The sequence below is a fragment of the Oryctolagus cuniculus genome, chromosome 18 (genome assembly GCF_051225735.1).
Source record: "Oryctolagus cuniculus isolate XC-2025 breed Fujian yellow rabbit chromosome 18, ASM5122573v1, whole genome shotgun sequence".
Taxonomy (NCBI): domain Eukaryota; kingdom Metazoa; phylum Chordata; class Mammalia; order Lagomorpha; family Leporidae; genus Oryctolagus; species Oryctolagus cuniculus.
In genome coordinates this window covers 66,020,839-66,036,595 of record NC_142884.1, presented here as the reverse complement: position 1 = coordinate 66,036,595, position 15,757 = coordinate 66,020,839, and the positions used below count along the sequence as shown (strand labels likewise).

The window sequence follows — 15,757 nt, the reverse complement described above, 5'->3', positions numbered from 1 at the left end:
GCTAATGGCTTTAGAATCTGAATTAATCACACATACCAGCAGTCCATCGAGACCACCAGAAACTCGATTTATTTGTGACTTGAGACAGTATTTTATTGCTTCTCCGATTAACAGTTTAAAAATGTTTTGCTTTTCTGCCTCAGGGGTATTAGCTTGATGTATGAGGCAGGGAGATTATTAAATCTTCGGAACCTTCCAAAGATGTAAATTAAACCACAGCACCTCCTTAGCCACCTTCCTGCTACAAGCTGGAGATTTATTATTAACTTGTCACTCCTGCATGCTCATCAAAACAAGCAGCACTGTGATGTATGACTCCTGTTTATTTAAGGACACTTGTCATTCCGACTTTCTGCAGGCAGGATAGTACAAAGGCTCCTGATTTCTTTGCAGAAACGGTAGCATAAGAATATGCAAGGACCAATCATTTCTGCAGATAGCTTTAAGAGAAAGGTGGCAAGCACGCAGCTACACTGTTGGGTGGCTCTATTTGAAATGAAGCTGCTCTTCATGCTGGCTTTCCTTGCCTGGTTTCAGCACGCTGGCTGATTCTGCTCATCTGAACGTCTTCCAAAGAGGTCCAGCATACGAGGTACATATTGTGAAAACTCCCTTTTCAATTCTGTCACTCACAATTTAATTCAACAGAGACAGTATGTATTCTGTTATGCCTATGTGCCAAGAGCAAATATGAGTTTATTCACTAATTTCTTCCTAAAATATTTATTTAATTATTTTTACATGTGTCAAAACAAGGATCAGTCCTGTCCTTTGGGGCTTCCAGCCTCATTACTTCCTATTCCAAGTCGCCCATCTTTCCAGACAATGAATGGGAGAGAAAGAAGAGTCCGTGCATACCTGAAACAGGGGAGAAAAGCATGACGTCTCCCTTGCAAGGTCAGTTTGCACTGAGTTGAGTCAGGTTTCACAAGGCAGCCACAAGGCTCATGCCTCCACCTTGGCCCAGGGAGGACGTGTCAGATTGAAATGTTATCAGAACCATGGCCTCTTACCCCCTCCCCCCCTCTCTCCTCCCCCTTCCTCCCTCCCTCACTCCCTCTACCCTTTTTACCCTGTCCCCCTCTCTCCTCTCCTCTCTCCCCCCCTCTCCTCTCTCCCCTTTCCCTTCTCTCCTCTCTCTCCCCTCTCTCCCCTCTCTCTGCCCTCTCTCCCCTCTCTCCCCTCCTCTCTCCGCTCCTCTCTCCTCTCTCTGCCCTCTCTCCCCTTTCTCCCCTCTCTTCCCTCCTCTCTCCTCTCTCTCCCCTCTCTTTCCTCCTCTCTCCTCTCTCTCCCCTCTCTCCCCTCTCTTCCCTCCTCTCTCCTCTCTCTCCCCTCTCTCCCCTCTCTTCCCTCCTCTCTCCTCTCTCTCCCCTTTCTCCCCTTTCTCCCCTCTCTCCCCTCCTCTCTCTCTCTCTCTCTCTCCTCCCTCCTCTGTCCCTATCACATCACAGATCATCTGACTGGAAAACACAGTCACTGATGCAGGAAGTTTTCCAATGAACTCTTCAGGGATGGCTGCCTGGTCTCTGCTGTGCACAAGAAGAAGTCACGATGCCGGCTGAAACTGTAGGCTGAGCACCGTATTTTATAAAAAGATACAGGCTTCTAACCTGCAAAACTTAACAAAAAAGTTTTATTTTAAAATTTGTCAAACATGCAAAAGGATGAGATAATAAAATAATTAATCCCCACCTTCCCATCACTGACCTTGAGGAATGAGTGGCTTGGCACAGTGTTTTGTCTTTATCTACCACTTTATCTCTCCCTTCATCTGTTTTTGTTGTTTTTGAGTATTTTAAAATAAACTGTTGCCTTCATACCATTTTACTCCACATGCAACAGAACGTGTCTACAACAAATATGATTTTTTAAAAAATGTAATAATAACACTATAATATTTAACAAAATAACAAAAGTTCTTTATCTTCTAATCCCTAGCCTATGTCTAATTGTCTCTGGTTAACTAAAAATTTTATGTATATATATATATATTTTTTTTTTTTTGCATTAAAACAGGATCCGGTCTACACATTAGATTTCGCTGATGCATCTTTTACTCACCTTTTCTGCCCATACTTTTTGACGGACTTCAGTGTTTGACTTTTATCCAGGATAAAGAAATCCGTCCAAACCTAACATATGCTCCTGGTGAAAACTTGTTGCGTAATGTTTTCAAGAACAAACTCCCACCAGTGATCATACAACTTGTCATTCAAATGGAGAAACTCTTGAGCGAGCAGTGCTGTTAACATTCACACTGGCATAAACACAAGGAGTCACCGTATCCACAGAAGACCTCAGAGGTGAGAACGAAGATTGGGGTTCTGGTCTCTACTCGGGAGACACATAGCTGGAAAGGATGTCCCTTAACTCTTACAATTTAAAAAAAAATCTTCACATTAACAACTTTTCTGGAATCCATCAAAGAGCTGAAGTCTGTGGGTCCTTGTCACCCATGTGGCAGACCCAGACTGAGCTCCAGAATCCTGGTTTCAGCTTGACCCAGACCTGGCTGTTGGCAGGCATTTGAGTGAATCAGCAGATGGAAGGTTCTCTCTCTCTCTCCCCCCTCCCACCTTGCTAATATATGAACATAAACAAATAAATTTTAAGGGAGCTGAACTGAAGCAATGTCAACAGGTCCAGAATCTGAGGAGAGACACAGGCCTGCAGGAAGACACAGAGTGTGGTTCACTTGGGGCAGTTGAACTTGAACTTGGGTGAAAAGAGTTTTCTTAGAACTGTTAACAAACGGGGAGGTGGAGCTCTGGCTGTGACAGAGTATGGATGCAGAATCAGAGGGAGCCTGCACCCCTCACTGGGTTCTCTCCACAGGCCCCAGTGAGCGTTCCTGGTGGAGACAGAATCCTGAGAAAACGCCCCCAGGGAGGGGCAGAGCTGGGCTGCAGCTGGGCATGGGATCCTGCCTGCCCCCTTCTTGCTCATCTCCTCTGCTAAAAATTGGGCAGTAGTGACAACAAACTCCATCACTCTTAAAAACAAAACCAGGGGCCGGCGCCATGGCTCACTTGGTTAATCCTCCACCTGCAGCGCCGGCAACCCATATGGGCGCCGGGTTCTAGTCCCGGTTGCCCGTCTTCCAGGCCAGCTCTCTGCTGTGGCCCAGGAGGGCAGTGGAGGATGGCCCCAGTGCTTGGGCCCTGCACCCCATGGGAGACCAGGAGAAGCACCTGGCTCCTGGCTTCGGATCGGCGCAGCGCCGGCGATAACAGCCATTTGGGGGTGAACCAACGGAAGGAATACCTTTTTGTCTCTTTCTCTCTAACTCTGTGAAATTTATTAAAAAAAAAAAAAAACACTCAAGGATGGGCAGGCAGGAACACGTGGGGGCCCCAGATGACCCCTGGGGAGGGACTGAGCACTGAGAAGAGCACACCCCGAGACCAGGGACCCAGCGCTGCTCAACACGGAGGCTGCACCAGAGCACCAGACTCGCCCGCTGCACCGCCAGGTGAGAAGTCTCGCGTGACAGCAGCAGGCGGAGGGACGGCAGAGCACAGAGCGTGCGGTCAGTGAGCATCTTGGCACAGGGGAAGTGGTCAGGCTGAGGACGGGCTGGGCATCGAGAAAAGCCCCCGAGTGGGAAACCCACCCACAACACGACATTTTGTTCAAGGAACCTGCTGGCTCCCTGAGGGAAGCCCCAGTAACCACAAATTCCAAATGTACCTCAACCCTGTCCAGATGCACTCATATCCCCCACAAAGGAAGTTAGAAAAAGAAAAAATGTGTTCACCTACAGAAATAAAACTAGTTACCTCAATCTATCATGTCTCTTTTTCAAGTTTTTTTTTTTTTAATTTATTTGAAAGGCAGAGTGATAGAGAGAGAGATATCTTCAATCTGCTGGTTCCCTCCTCGAATGTCCACAATAGCCAGGAATAGGTCAGGCCAAAGCCAGGAGCCCAGAACTCATGGGTAGAAGGGATCCAAACACTTGAGCCATCACCTGCTGTCTCCCAGGATATACGTTAGCAGGGGGACTCCCATCTAGGCACTCTGATATGGGAAATAGGCACTCCCAGAGCTGAAACTATGCCAACCCCTCTATGCTGTCTTACACAGGTGTCTAATTTCAACAAAAAAGCATATAGTATACAAAACAAACAGAATACCATAACACCAAGAGACAAAGCAATCAGTTGAACCAGACTCCTATATGGCACAGATGTTGGAACTACCAGATAGGGAATTGAAAATAGCTGTATAAATATGTCAAACTCACAATGAAAGAACTGTTAAACGACTATTTTCAGCACAGAGAAATGTTAATTGTAAGAAGAAAATCAAATGGAGATGCTAAAAATTAAAAACAATAACACAGATCGAGACTGCCATTGATAGGTTCATCAGTGTACTTATCAGAGCTAAGGGAAGAATTGGTGAACTTGAAATTATCCAAGCTGAAAGAGAGAAAAAGAGTCAAATATGAAAAACAGGGGGCCGGTGCTGTGGCATAGCGGGTAAAACCGCCGCCTGCAGTGCCAGCTCCCATATGAGCGTCGGTTTGAGTCCTGGTTGCTCCACTTCCAATCCAGCTCTCTGCTGTGGCCTGGGAAAGCAGTAGAAGATGGCCCAAGTTCTTGGGCCCCTGCACCCATGTGCAAAGACTCGGAGGAAGCTCCTGGCTCCTGGCTTCAGATCCGCATAGTTCCGGCCATTGTGGCCAATTGGGGGGTAAACTAGCGGATAGAAGATCTCTTTCTCTCTGCCTCTCTGCCTCTCCTTCTCTCTATGTGCAACTCTGACTTCCAAATAAATAAATAAATCTTTAAAAATATATATGAAAAACAGAACTTTGAATCTAGAAATTATATTAAAATAGCAAATGTATAACTAGAATTGAAGAAGGAAAAAAGAGAGATATATCGAATAAATATTAGAAGGAGTAATAGCTGAGAATTTTCAAAATGAATGGCATATATTAAACTGAAGATCCAAAGCACCAACCAAGATAAATTCAATTTTAAAAACATAAACTCAGAGAAAATCTTGAAAGAAACAGGGAGGGGGAACACTTAACAACAGATAAAATAAACATAAGATAATGCTCATCTTGTCAGAAACCAGGTGAGCCAATAGAAAACAGAATAATGATTTTTAAAGGGCCAAAAATAAAAGAAAATAATGTCAAGACAGAGTTCTCTGGTAAAAATAACTTTCAAGGCCAGCACCATGGCTCAATAGACTAATCCTCCGCCTTGTGGCGCTGGCACACCGGGTTCTAGTCCCGGTCGGGGCGCCAGATTCTGTCCCGGTTGCCCCTCTTCCAGGCCAGCTCTCTGCTGTGGCCAGGGAGTGCAGTGGAGGATGGCCCAAGTGCTTGGGCCCTGCACCCCATGGGAGACCAGGAGAAGTACCTGGCTCCTGCCATCGGATCAGTGCGGTGCACCAGCCACAGTGCACTGGCCGCAGCGGCCATTGGAGGGTGAACCAACGGCAAAGGAAGACTTTTCTCTCTATCTCTCTCTCTCTGTCCACTCTGCCTGTCAAAAAAAAAAAAAAAAAAAAAAAAAAAAAGATGTAGACAAAGAAATGAATAATGCTACAAATGGAATCAATGAAGGTAAGATTAAAAAAACAGATTTTTTTCACTTGTAACTGTTCTGATAGATAACAATCTAACACAAACAAAAAAGTAGCATTGTACAGCCTAGCATATGCAGAAGTAACATATAGAAAAAAAATAGTACAAAGGATGAAAAAGAATGATTGGAAACAGTATTGTATGGTCCTCATAGTAAATATAGCAGTATAATACTATTTGAGTGTGGACTCTGATTAAAGAGTTATCATGCAACTACTGAACAGTTTTTAGGAGGTATAAATAGTGAGTCAGTAACAGAGATAAATAAACAGAATAATAAAAAAACAGTTCAAGTAAGTCAAAAGAAAGAAGAAATGAAAAATAACTTACAGAAAACATGTAGCAAGTGTGTAGATTTTAATCCAATATCCATAATTGCATTATATTTAAGCAGTTTAAATTTATCAATCAAAAGAATTCTCAGATTGGATTAAACAAACAACTATATACTGGCTACAAGGAGCCTACTTCAAATCTTTTAAAAATTAAAATGTCAAAATTTGTGAGACATGGTTAAAATAGTGCTTAAAAAGAAACATATTGTAGCCGGCGCCGTGGCTCAATAGGCTAATCCTCCACCTTGCGGCGCCGGCACACCGGGTTCTAGTCCCGGTTGGGGCGCCGGATTCTGTCCCGGTTGCCCCTCTTCCAGGCCAGCTCTCTGCTATGGCCAGGGAGTGCAGTGGAGGATGGCCCAGGTGCTTGGGCCCTGCACCCCATGGGAGACCAGGAAAAGCACCTGGATCCTGGCTCCTGCCATCGGATCAGCGCGGTGCGCCGGCCGCAGCGGCGGCCATTGGAGGGTGATCCAACGGCAAAGGAAGACCTTTCTCTCTCTGTCTCTCTCTCTCACTGTCCACTCTGCCTGTCAAAAAAAAAAAAAAAAAAAAAAAAGAAACATATTGTATAAAACCCTTTATATTAGAAGAAAAATCTCAAATCAATAATCTAAATTTCTACCTAAGAAACTAGAGAAAGAAAAACAAATGAAATCTAAAATAAGCAAAATAAATGATTTTTTTAACAAGACAGAATTAATACAACTGAGAAACTACACAAAGTAAGTAAAACTCAAACCTAGGTTTTTGAAGATCAGTAAGATTGAAAAAACCCTACCCAAACACCCAAACTGACCAAGAAGAGAAAATAAAAATTACTATTTTGAGGAATGAAAAAGAGAGTATGACTATAGATGCCACAGATATTAAAAATACAGTGGAATATTACAAAAGATTCTATGCCCATAAATTTAAAAATTTAGATAACATGGACCAGCTCCATAAACGATAAGAACAAAAACTCATTCAAGAAGACAAATAGAATTATTGCCTTTCTATAAAGAAATAGAATTCAGTTTAAAACCTTCCAACAAACATAAACTTGAGTCCCAGATGGTTTCAGGAGTGAATTATATCAACCATTTAAGAAAGAAATACCAATTCTACAGACTCTCTTCCATGAACTCATTTTATGAGGACAGCATTATCCTGATGCCAAAACCAGACGTTAGGGAAAAAAAAAAAAAAAAAAAACTGCAGAGCAATATTTCTCATCAACTTATATATCAAAATGCTCCAAGAAATCTAGCGAATCAAAACCACAATATCTCAAAAGGAATATGTAAGTCTATAGCTCACAGCCTACATCTAACACTGGTGAAAGGTCTTTCCCACCTGAGATTCAGATCAGGACAAGGAAGTCGTTTCTCACCACTCCTACCCAAGATCATAATGGCCAGATCAAAAAAGCAAGAAAAATCACAGAAAGCAAAATTATTGACATGGAAGAAATAAAACTCTCAGTTTCAGTAAAGACCACCTGATTTTCCATGTAGACAATGCCAAGGAGTCCACAAAACAGTTCCCAGAACTAAAAAGACCTTATAATGTCAAGGGATCCAAGATCAATACAGAAAAAGCAATGGTGGGGCCGGCATAGCTGGTAAAGCCGTCGCCTGCAAATGCCAGCATTCCATATGCGCACCAGTTGCATGTGCTCCTCCACTGTGACTCCAGCTCCCTGCTAACAGCCTGGGGAAAGCAGCAGAGGATGGCCCAAGTGCTTGGGTCTCTGTCACCCACATGGGAGACCCAGGAGAAGCTTCTGGCTCCTGACTTTTTTTTTTTTTATTTTTTTTTTATTTTTGACAGGCAGAGTGGACAGTGAGAGAGAGACAGAGAGAGAAAGGTCTTCCTTTTGCCGTTGGTTCACCCTCCAATGGCCGCCGCTGCAGCCAGCGCACCGCGCTGATCCGATGGCAGGAGCCAGGATCCAGGTGCTTTTCCTGGTCTCCCATGGGGTGCAGGGCCCAAGCACCTGGGCCATCCTCCACTGCACTCCCTGGCCATAGCAGAGAGCTGGCCTGGAAGAGGGGCAACCGGGACAGAATCCGGCGCCCCAACCGGGACTAGAACCCGGTGTGCCGGCGCCGCAAGGTGGAGGATTAGCCTATTGAGCCACGGCGCCGGCTTGGCTCCTGACTTTGATCTTGCCCAGCCTCAGCCCCAGCTGTTGCAGTCATCTGTGAACCAGCAGACAGAAGATCGATCTCTCGCTCTCGCTCTCTCTATAGCTCTGACTTTCAAATAAATAAATCTTAGAAAAAGTAATGGTGTTTCAACATACTCACAATGAAATATATAGGTGCAGGGGCTGGTGCTGCGGCGCAGCTGGTTAACAACCTGGCCTGGAGCACCGGCATCCCATATAGGCGCTGGTTTGGGACCCGGCTGCTCCCTTCCGATCCAGCTCTCTGCTGTGTCCTGGGAGAGCAGTGGAAGAAGTCCTTGGACCCCTGCACCCGTGTGGGAGACCCGGAGGAAGCTCCTGGCTCCTGGCTTCAGATTGGTGCAGCTCCAGCCATTGTGGCCAATTGGGGAGTGAACCAGCAGATGGAAGACATCTCTCTCTCTGCCTCTTTGCCTCTTCTCTCTCTGTGTAATTCTGACTTTCAAATAAATAAATAAATCTTTAAGAAAAAAAAGAAATATATAGGTTTAAATACAAAGGAGAACTAAAAATCTGTATGCTGAAACCCACAAAATGGCAATGAAAGAAACCAAAGACAACCTATAAAACAGGAGACAGATCGTGTTCACGGTTTGGAAGACTCAGTAAGAGGTCACATCTCTCCAATCTGATCAATGGTTCATCACAATCTCAATCAATTCCAACAAGACTTTTCTTTTATATATTGATGAACTAATTCTAGAAAATATATGGAAAGGCAAGGAAACCAGAAAAGTAAAAATAATTTTGGGATAGAGAAAGTTCCAAGGCTCACCCTAAATGGTTTAAAGACTGCCTATAAAGCTACAGTAATGAAGACAGTGTTATTTCTAATTTTCAGTTTCCATGAGATCATTGTAAATCTTGCCTAAGTCAGAAACAGCAGACATAAGCAGAGAACAAATGAATGCAGAATCCAGCACTGGGACTCACTCAGGAGTTTTAGGTTTGAGTGAATGAAGAAAATTCGCAACTTCCGGAACAGCTTCAACTTCAGCGAGTAGTTCAGCTCCAAGAACAAGGCCTCATTCCTTCAGCACCTTAATAAAAAAAAAAAAAATAGATTACAGCTTTCTGCCCCTTCGCAGCACTCAAGATGTCGAAGCGAGGATGCAGCAGGTCCTCGGGTGCGAAATTCCGGATTTCCCTGAGTCTTCTGTAGGCGCCGTGATCACCTGTGCTGACAACACGGGAACCAAAAATCTGTATATCATCTCTGTGAAGGCGATCAAGGGATGGCCGAACAGACTTCCCGCTGCTGGCGTGGGTGACGTGGTGATGGCCACAGACAAGCCGGAGCTCAGGAGAAGGGACACCCGGCAGCGGTAATTCAACAAGGAAAGTCATCCTGGAGAAGAGAAGGTGTGTCTATTTTGAAGATAACGCAGGAGTCACAGTGAACGATAAAGGCGAGATGAAGCGTTCTGCATCCCTGGACCAGCAAAGCAGGGTGCAGACTCGTGGCCTAGGGTTGCATTCAAAGCAGGCAGCACTGCATGATCCTACAGTGTATGTGTAAAAAAGATTAAAAAGTATTTGCTCCCCCTTAAAAAAACAGGCTACAGGTTTGACCCATTGAGGTGATTCTTTTTTTTTTTTTTTTTAAATCAGGAGACAATCATTCTGCATAAGACCATCCTTTCAGATTATTTTTATTCAATTTTTAATAGAAAATATTCCTAAATTCAAATGTGCTCTCTTGTACTTTCCATTTCACTTTGCAGTTTCATTAGCAGTTTTGTGATCTTTCAAGTGTTGGAACCACATTAGAGTCAGGTTTTGTGGGGACTGAAAGCCTGGTTGTTTTCTCCTCTCGCGGGTTTATTCTATCTTTTGCACAGAATGTCTAGTACACTCCATGAGTACTATTCTTTTGCATTCTGTTTTTCATTCTCCAGTTTAGGAGATCATTGCTGTTCCCAATACTTTTGGCTTGTACAGGAATCTCACTGAAAGAATATTTAGAGTGTCTACTTCACACCAGGTTCTATTTGACACTGGGGACACTGGTGAAGAGAGAACAAAGCATTCTCTGTACTGGGAACAGACAAGAAGTACACAAATAATTCAAAGGGCAAAGGAAAACAAAATGATTCTGTGTTAGAGTGGTGATGGCAGATGATGGGGTCTAGGGATTAGGCGATCAGGGAACATCTTTCTGATAAAATAACATTTGAGCTGAAACCTTAGGGATAAAGATGAGCCAACCATAAAAGAAAAAAAAGTACACACACACACGTCAAAAAGATCATCATGGAAAATGGAATTTAAAAGATTTATTTTGGTGCAATGAACTTTAAAATCTAGGCATAGTTCTTTCATAATATAAAATTTTCTATGAGCCTTTTGAAAACCTCTTGAGGTGTATCTATGTAATTATATATATGTGTGTGTGTGAATGAGAGAAGATATATATTACTATATGTTAAATATATGTGTATATATATACATATATATACATATATATGTATATGGATTTGTAGTTATGCTACCTAGGATTTCCCAGTCTGTTTTCAACTCTAAAATTCAAAGCTTCAGCACTTACTCCTTACTGTCACTCTCTAAGTTCTGCAACTGCAAATGACTGATCATTCAAGTGGTCTTTCGGTCAGCCCAGACAGCTGACCAAGCGTGATCCAACCGGAGCACAGGGGAGAAGCAGGACTGGGAGGTAAGAAAGCCACATAGTATCAAAAAGACATGTTTAAGCAATAGGGAGCATGGGCAGACAAATCATATGCCATGTGGGGCAGAGTACTGATTACTTGTATCTGTCAGTAAAAAGGAAAGCAATACACCTCCACCCATATGTAAAAAAAAAGTTGATCAGTATATCTCAAATGTTAAAAACTGATTAATTCAGTTGAAGGATGTAAGATAGTCATTGTACAGTTCTTGCACTTTTTCTGTAGATTGAAATTTTTCGAAAAAATAAAAGAAACCTGCATATCTTGAAATAGTGCATTCTTGAATACATGTTAAAAGATTATATAAATTGGAACTCTTTGCAAGTCTAAAGCTATTTTGACACAAATAGGAGATAAAAAGATAAAAGAAAATCTTGCATTATAATATTGTATTCCTGGTCTTTGAAATTAAAATCTCTGTACTAACTACACGAGTCTCCAAAATTCATTATTTTCCTCCAGCTTTGCAGAATTTACAGAAAAACATTCTTTAATAACATCTGCCATCTCAGTAGTCCAAGACCGGAAATAACATTTAAATAAGCAAAGTCAAATGTAACTGTGCAAGTCTAGTACACACAGCCCTCAAAACTAAAGGCATCCCCCGCTCGCTCTTCATTCTGCTAATTGAGTCAGGGGCCACATACAGCTAATTCGCACAGGAAAACCCAGCAGGCTGAAGTGCAGAGAAGGCTCAACCAACACAAGCAGAAATATGTGCATTCCTAAAACGGACTTTCCCTGGGCACTAGAAATAATGTTCAGGCACCAAGGATTCCTTGGTGACTAATTAGTGATTAATTCATGAAACCAGATGTGAACTATGTTAATAAACGCACTTTAGGCAGCTCAGTTCAAGATTAGAGGAGCTTTTAAAAAATATTCCAAATTACCTCTCCAGTAATAGTGAAGCACTGTATAGCATACTAACTATCCAGCAGATAATAATTATAATTCCAGACAAATTTTTTTTAAATCCTTATTTGAAGCACTGGAAGGAACTAGACCAGAAAGGGGAGCTGTGGGGAGTTGGCCTCTATCCTAGGTAATTATGCTTAATAATTCTTGTGTATTAATGACTTCTCACTTGAGGTCTGTGAGAAGTCTGTTCCCATGGGAAAGTGAAAATTCAATCAGAAATCTACTAGCTTACAGAATCAGAGAATTGAGTCTCCAAGAGTAGTGAAAAAGTAAGGAACAAAATTTAATAAGAGAATCAATGAAACAGGAACCTTACAATTTCTACCCAAATCATTCAGCAACCCTTTAGCTGGCAGTGCTCAGAGGAGACTGTGAGATTCCAAGTAGAAGACAGCAACTAGATTGCTAAAAAAAAAACAAAGAACACTCAACACAACTTTCAAAGCCTTCCCAAAACAAGGAAAACTGAGCTTGGAATTCAAAGTAAACTGCCTGTGAGGACAAAAGACAACCCTCTTTCACAGTAATATATAAGAGATTCCCAAATTATCAAACATATCATGCACAAAATTTTATGGTAACAAGTTACGAGATACGTGAGGAAATAGTACATTGTAATTCAGTTAAGAGAAAAACAATCAAATCTGACCCTGAGTTTACTCAGATGTTGTAATTCATGGAAAAGAAACTTGAAACCACTTTTATAAGTAATTAAATGATTTAAAGAAAAGTATGATCATATGGAATGAACATATGGATACTATAAGCAGAAAAATATGGAAACTGTAAAACATTCAAATTAAAAGCATAGAATAAAACAGTAAAACATCTGAGATTTAAAAAATTCACCAGACAAGATTAACAGCAGATTGACAATAGCAGAAAAATGAATGAATCAACTCAAGGATGGTAACAATGTAGAAATCTGGCAGACAATACCTTGTGGTCAAAGTTAACATCGCCAAAATTGAGGTTGATACTCTGTGCCTCAAGGAAACATTATCACTTCTATATTTTTTCTTTTGCTGTAACTTGAATCAAAACATGGGGAGATATAAAGCAATACAAATTGACATCTATTGTACAAAATAATTGGACAAAATTCCTCAAAAATTCTAAGGACAAGAAGAAAAAGAATAGCTGAGAAATTCTCTTAAACAGACTAAGGAGACAAAAACCAAATACAGTACCTTGTAATAGACTGGACTAGGAGGAAGGGAGCTATAAAGAACGTTATTGGGGAAATTAATGAAATTGGAATATAAGGCCGGTGCCGCGGCTCACTAGGCTAATCCTCCGCCTTGTGGCGCTGGCACACCAGGTTCTAGTCCCGGCCGGGGCACCGGATTCTGTCCCGGTTGCCCCTCTTCCAGGCCAGCTCTCTGCTGTGGCCAGGGAGTGCAGTGGAGGATGGCCCAAGTGCTTGGGTCCTGCACTCCATGGGAGACCAGGAGAAGCACCTGGCTCCTGCCATCGGATCAGCGCGGTGCGCCAGCCGCAGCGCACTGGCCACGGCAGCCATTGGAGGGTGAACCAACGGCAAAGGAAGACCTTTCTCTCTGTCTCTCTCTCTCACTGTCCACTCTGCCTGTCAAAAATAAATAAATAAATAAATAAAATGAAATTGGAATATAGATCGGGGTTGGGAACATCCAGCCTTGCCAAGGCAACTATAGGTGGGACTTGAAATTCAATAAAACCCACAGCAGGCTAATTTGTAAGCTGATAATTTTGTATGGCCCACAAATGATGCTATAAATTTTCAAATGGCCCTTGGCAGAAAAAAAGGATCTGCACTCCTAGTAGATGACAGTATTACATCAATGTTAAAGATTCTGACTTTGATCACTGTACTGTGGTCACAACAAAGCAATTTCCCTCTTCTTGGGAAATGCACACCGAAGTATTTAGGGATAAAGGGACACAATGTCTCCAAGCTTCTCTCAAATAGTTCAGATAATAGAATTATACACATCCATGGAATGACAAAGCCAATAAGGGAAATGTTAGCAATTGATGGATTTGGATAAACAGTACATTAGAGTTCCTTGCACGACTTCTGTAACTCTTCTGTTAACTTTGAAACTATATCAGAATGAGTGTTACCAAAAGTTACCATCTGCTATTTGAAGTCACACACAGTTACTGACGTAGTAGATTACACTACTGGAGGAAAGTGTTGCTAGTATTTACTAACCACTCCATAACCTGGCAACTTAACTGCCAGTTATGTCACACACCTGTCATGGGTTACATTACGCCTGCCAACAGCTCCATGGTGAAACGTTGAACGCCTGGGGCCAGCACCTCAGAATCTGGCATTATTTGGAAGTGGAGTTGTTGCAGCCGTAAATGGCTGTGAACATGCCGCAGCGAGGCAAGCTGCTAATCCAATATGACTGGTGTCCTTATTCAAAGGAGAAGTGCGAACAGACTCTCAGATAGGGGCAGGTCCCTGTGAAGACTGCAGTTACGTTACCCTAAGTCCAGGGCTGTCAGAAATTAGGAGGGAGGCCTGGAACAGGTCCTCTCCTAGTGCCTTCGGAGGGGGAACAGTCCTGCCAGTGCTCTGAAGTTTGAAATTCCAGCCTTCAGAACTGTGAGAAAATAATTTTTTAGTCACTTAGTTTGAGGTACTCTGTTATAGTAGAAAAAAACTAGAAAAAATAATAGAACATCGAACAAGGATGTACTCATGTGTGCAGCAATAACAACACTGAAAATAACCCCAATACTGGTCAACAGAACAAATAAAATATAATACATTGATACAGTGGAAAACTACATGATACAAAGAATCTCATAAACGTCGTAAGTGAAAAGAACCAGACATAAACAATCACACGTCATATGACGGTGCTTATACCAAGTCCAAAAGTACGCAAGACCAGTCGTCTTTGCTGTTAGAAGCCATGATGTGATCACTTTGGGAGAGTCGCCAGGTGGAGGCATGAGTAAGCTTCCTCTGTACTGGCAATAACCACTTCATCTGGACGGCGGTTGTGTGGGTGCATGCACTTGGAAATTTTACTGAGCTATATGCTTGTTATTTGAGTCTTGGCCAATACAAATTAATTTTTAAAAAAACACCTCTAATAATTCTGATTTACATTCATTTGGTACCTGAAAAATCACCCCAAATAAAATCACTACCCTCAAAAAGAATACAAAGTGTCAATTTCTAATTAAAGCCTACACCTATGTTGAATGAGCACCCTAGACAAGTAACGCAACTACATACAAGTATTACATACACATAGTATTATACATGTATATGCATATATGTATGTATAGAATGATTCCATTAATCATATATACATATATATTTGTAGATGAGCATATACCTATGGAAAAAAAAGTCTAGAAAGATATATATCTATACTGGTGACTGCTGATACACAGAAGTTGGAGAAGTAGATGGGATTATTACTTATATATTTCTTTTTTAAATTTCAAAATGCACTTACTTGCATTTTATTTTAGAAGTAGAGATAGACAGACTGATATTCCTATCTGCTGGATCACTCCCCCTTTGCCCACGATAGCCAGAGCTGGACCAGACTGACGGTAGGAGCCTAGAACTCAATTCAGGTCTCCCACATGAATGGCAGGGAACCAAGCACTTGAGCCTTTAGCTGCTGCCTCCCAGGATGCACATTAGCTGGGCCAGAAGAGAAGGAGCCAGGACCCAAAGCAGGCACCCCAAAATAGGATGCAGGCAAAACAAGCAGCATCTCAACCACTCTGCCAAATGCCTGCCCTACTCCACATGTTTCTATGGTGTTTGATTTCATAAAACAAAAAACATCAATTTTTGGTAAAATTTTTGAAAAAAAACAAGGAGAAAAGTAGTACATTAGTTATAAAAGTTGAAATTGGAAAATATAAAGACTGCAAGTCATCTCTGATTTTCACTAGGTGAATTCTATTAATGTGTGTATATCCTATCAGTGTGTATATGCACACAAATATGTGTGTATATCCTTTTGAACACACAGTTGGGATCATGGTGCAAATTATTTATATCCCAAAT

General features: G+C 42.0%; 1 pseudogene; it reads left to right on the top strand.

Annotated features, from left to right (window-relative positions):
* The first annotated feature begins 9,212 nt into the window (after window positions 1-9,212).
* Window positions 9,213-9,616, top strand: LOC108176759 (large ribosomal subunit protein uL14 pseudogene; annotated as a pseudogene).
* Window positions 9,617-15,757: the final 6,141 nt, after the last annotated feature.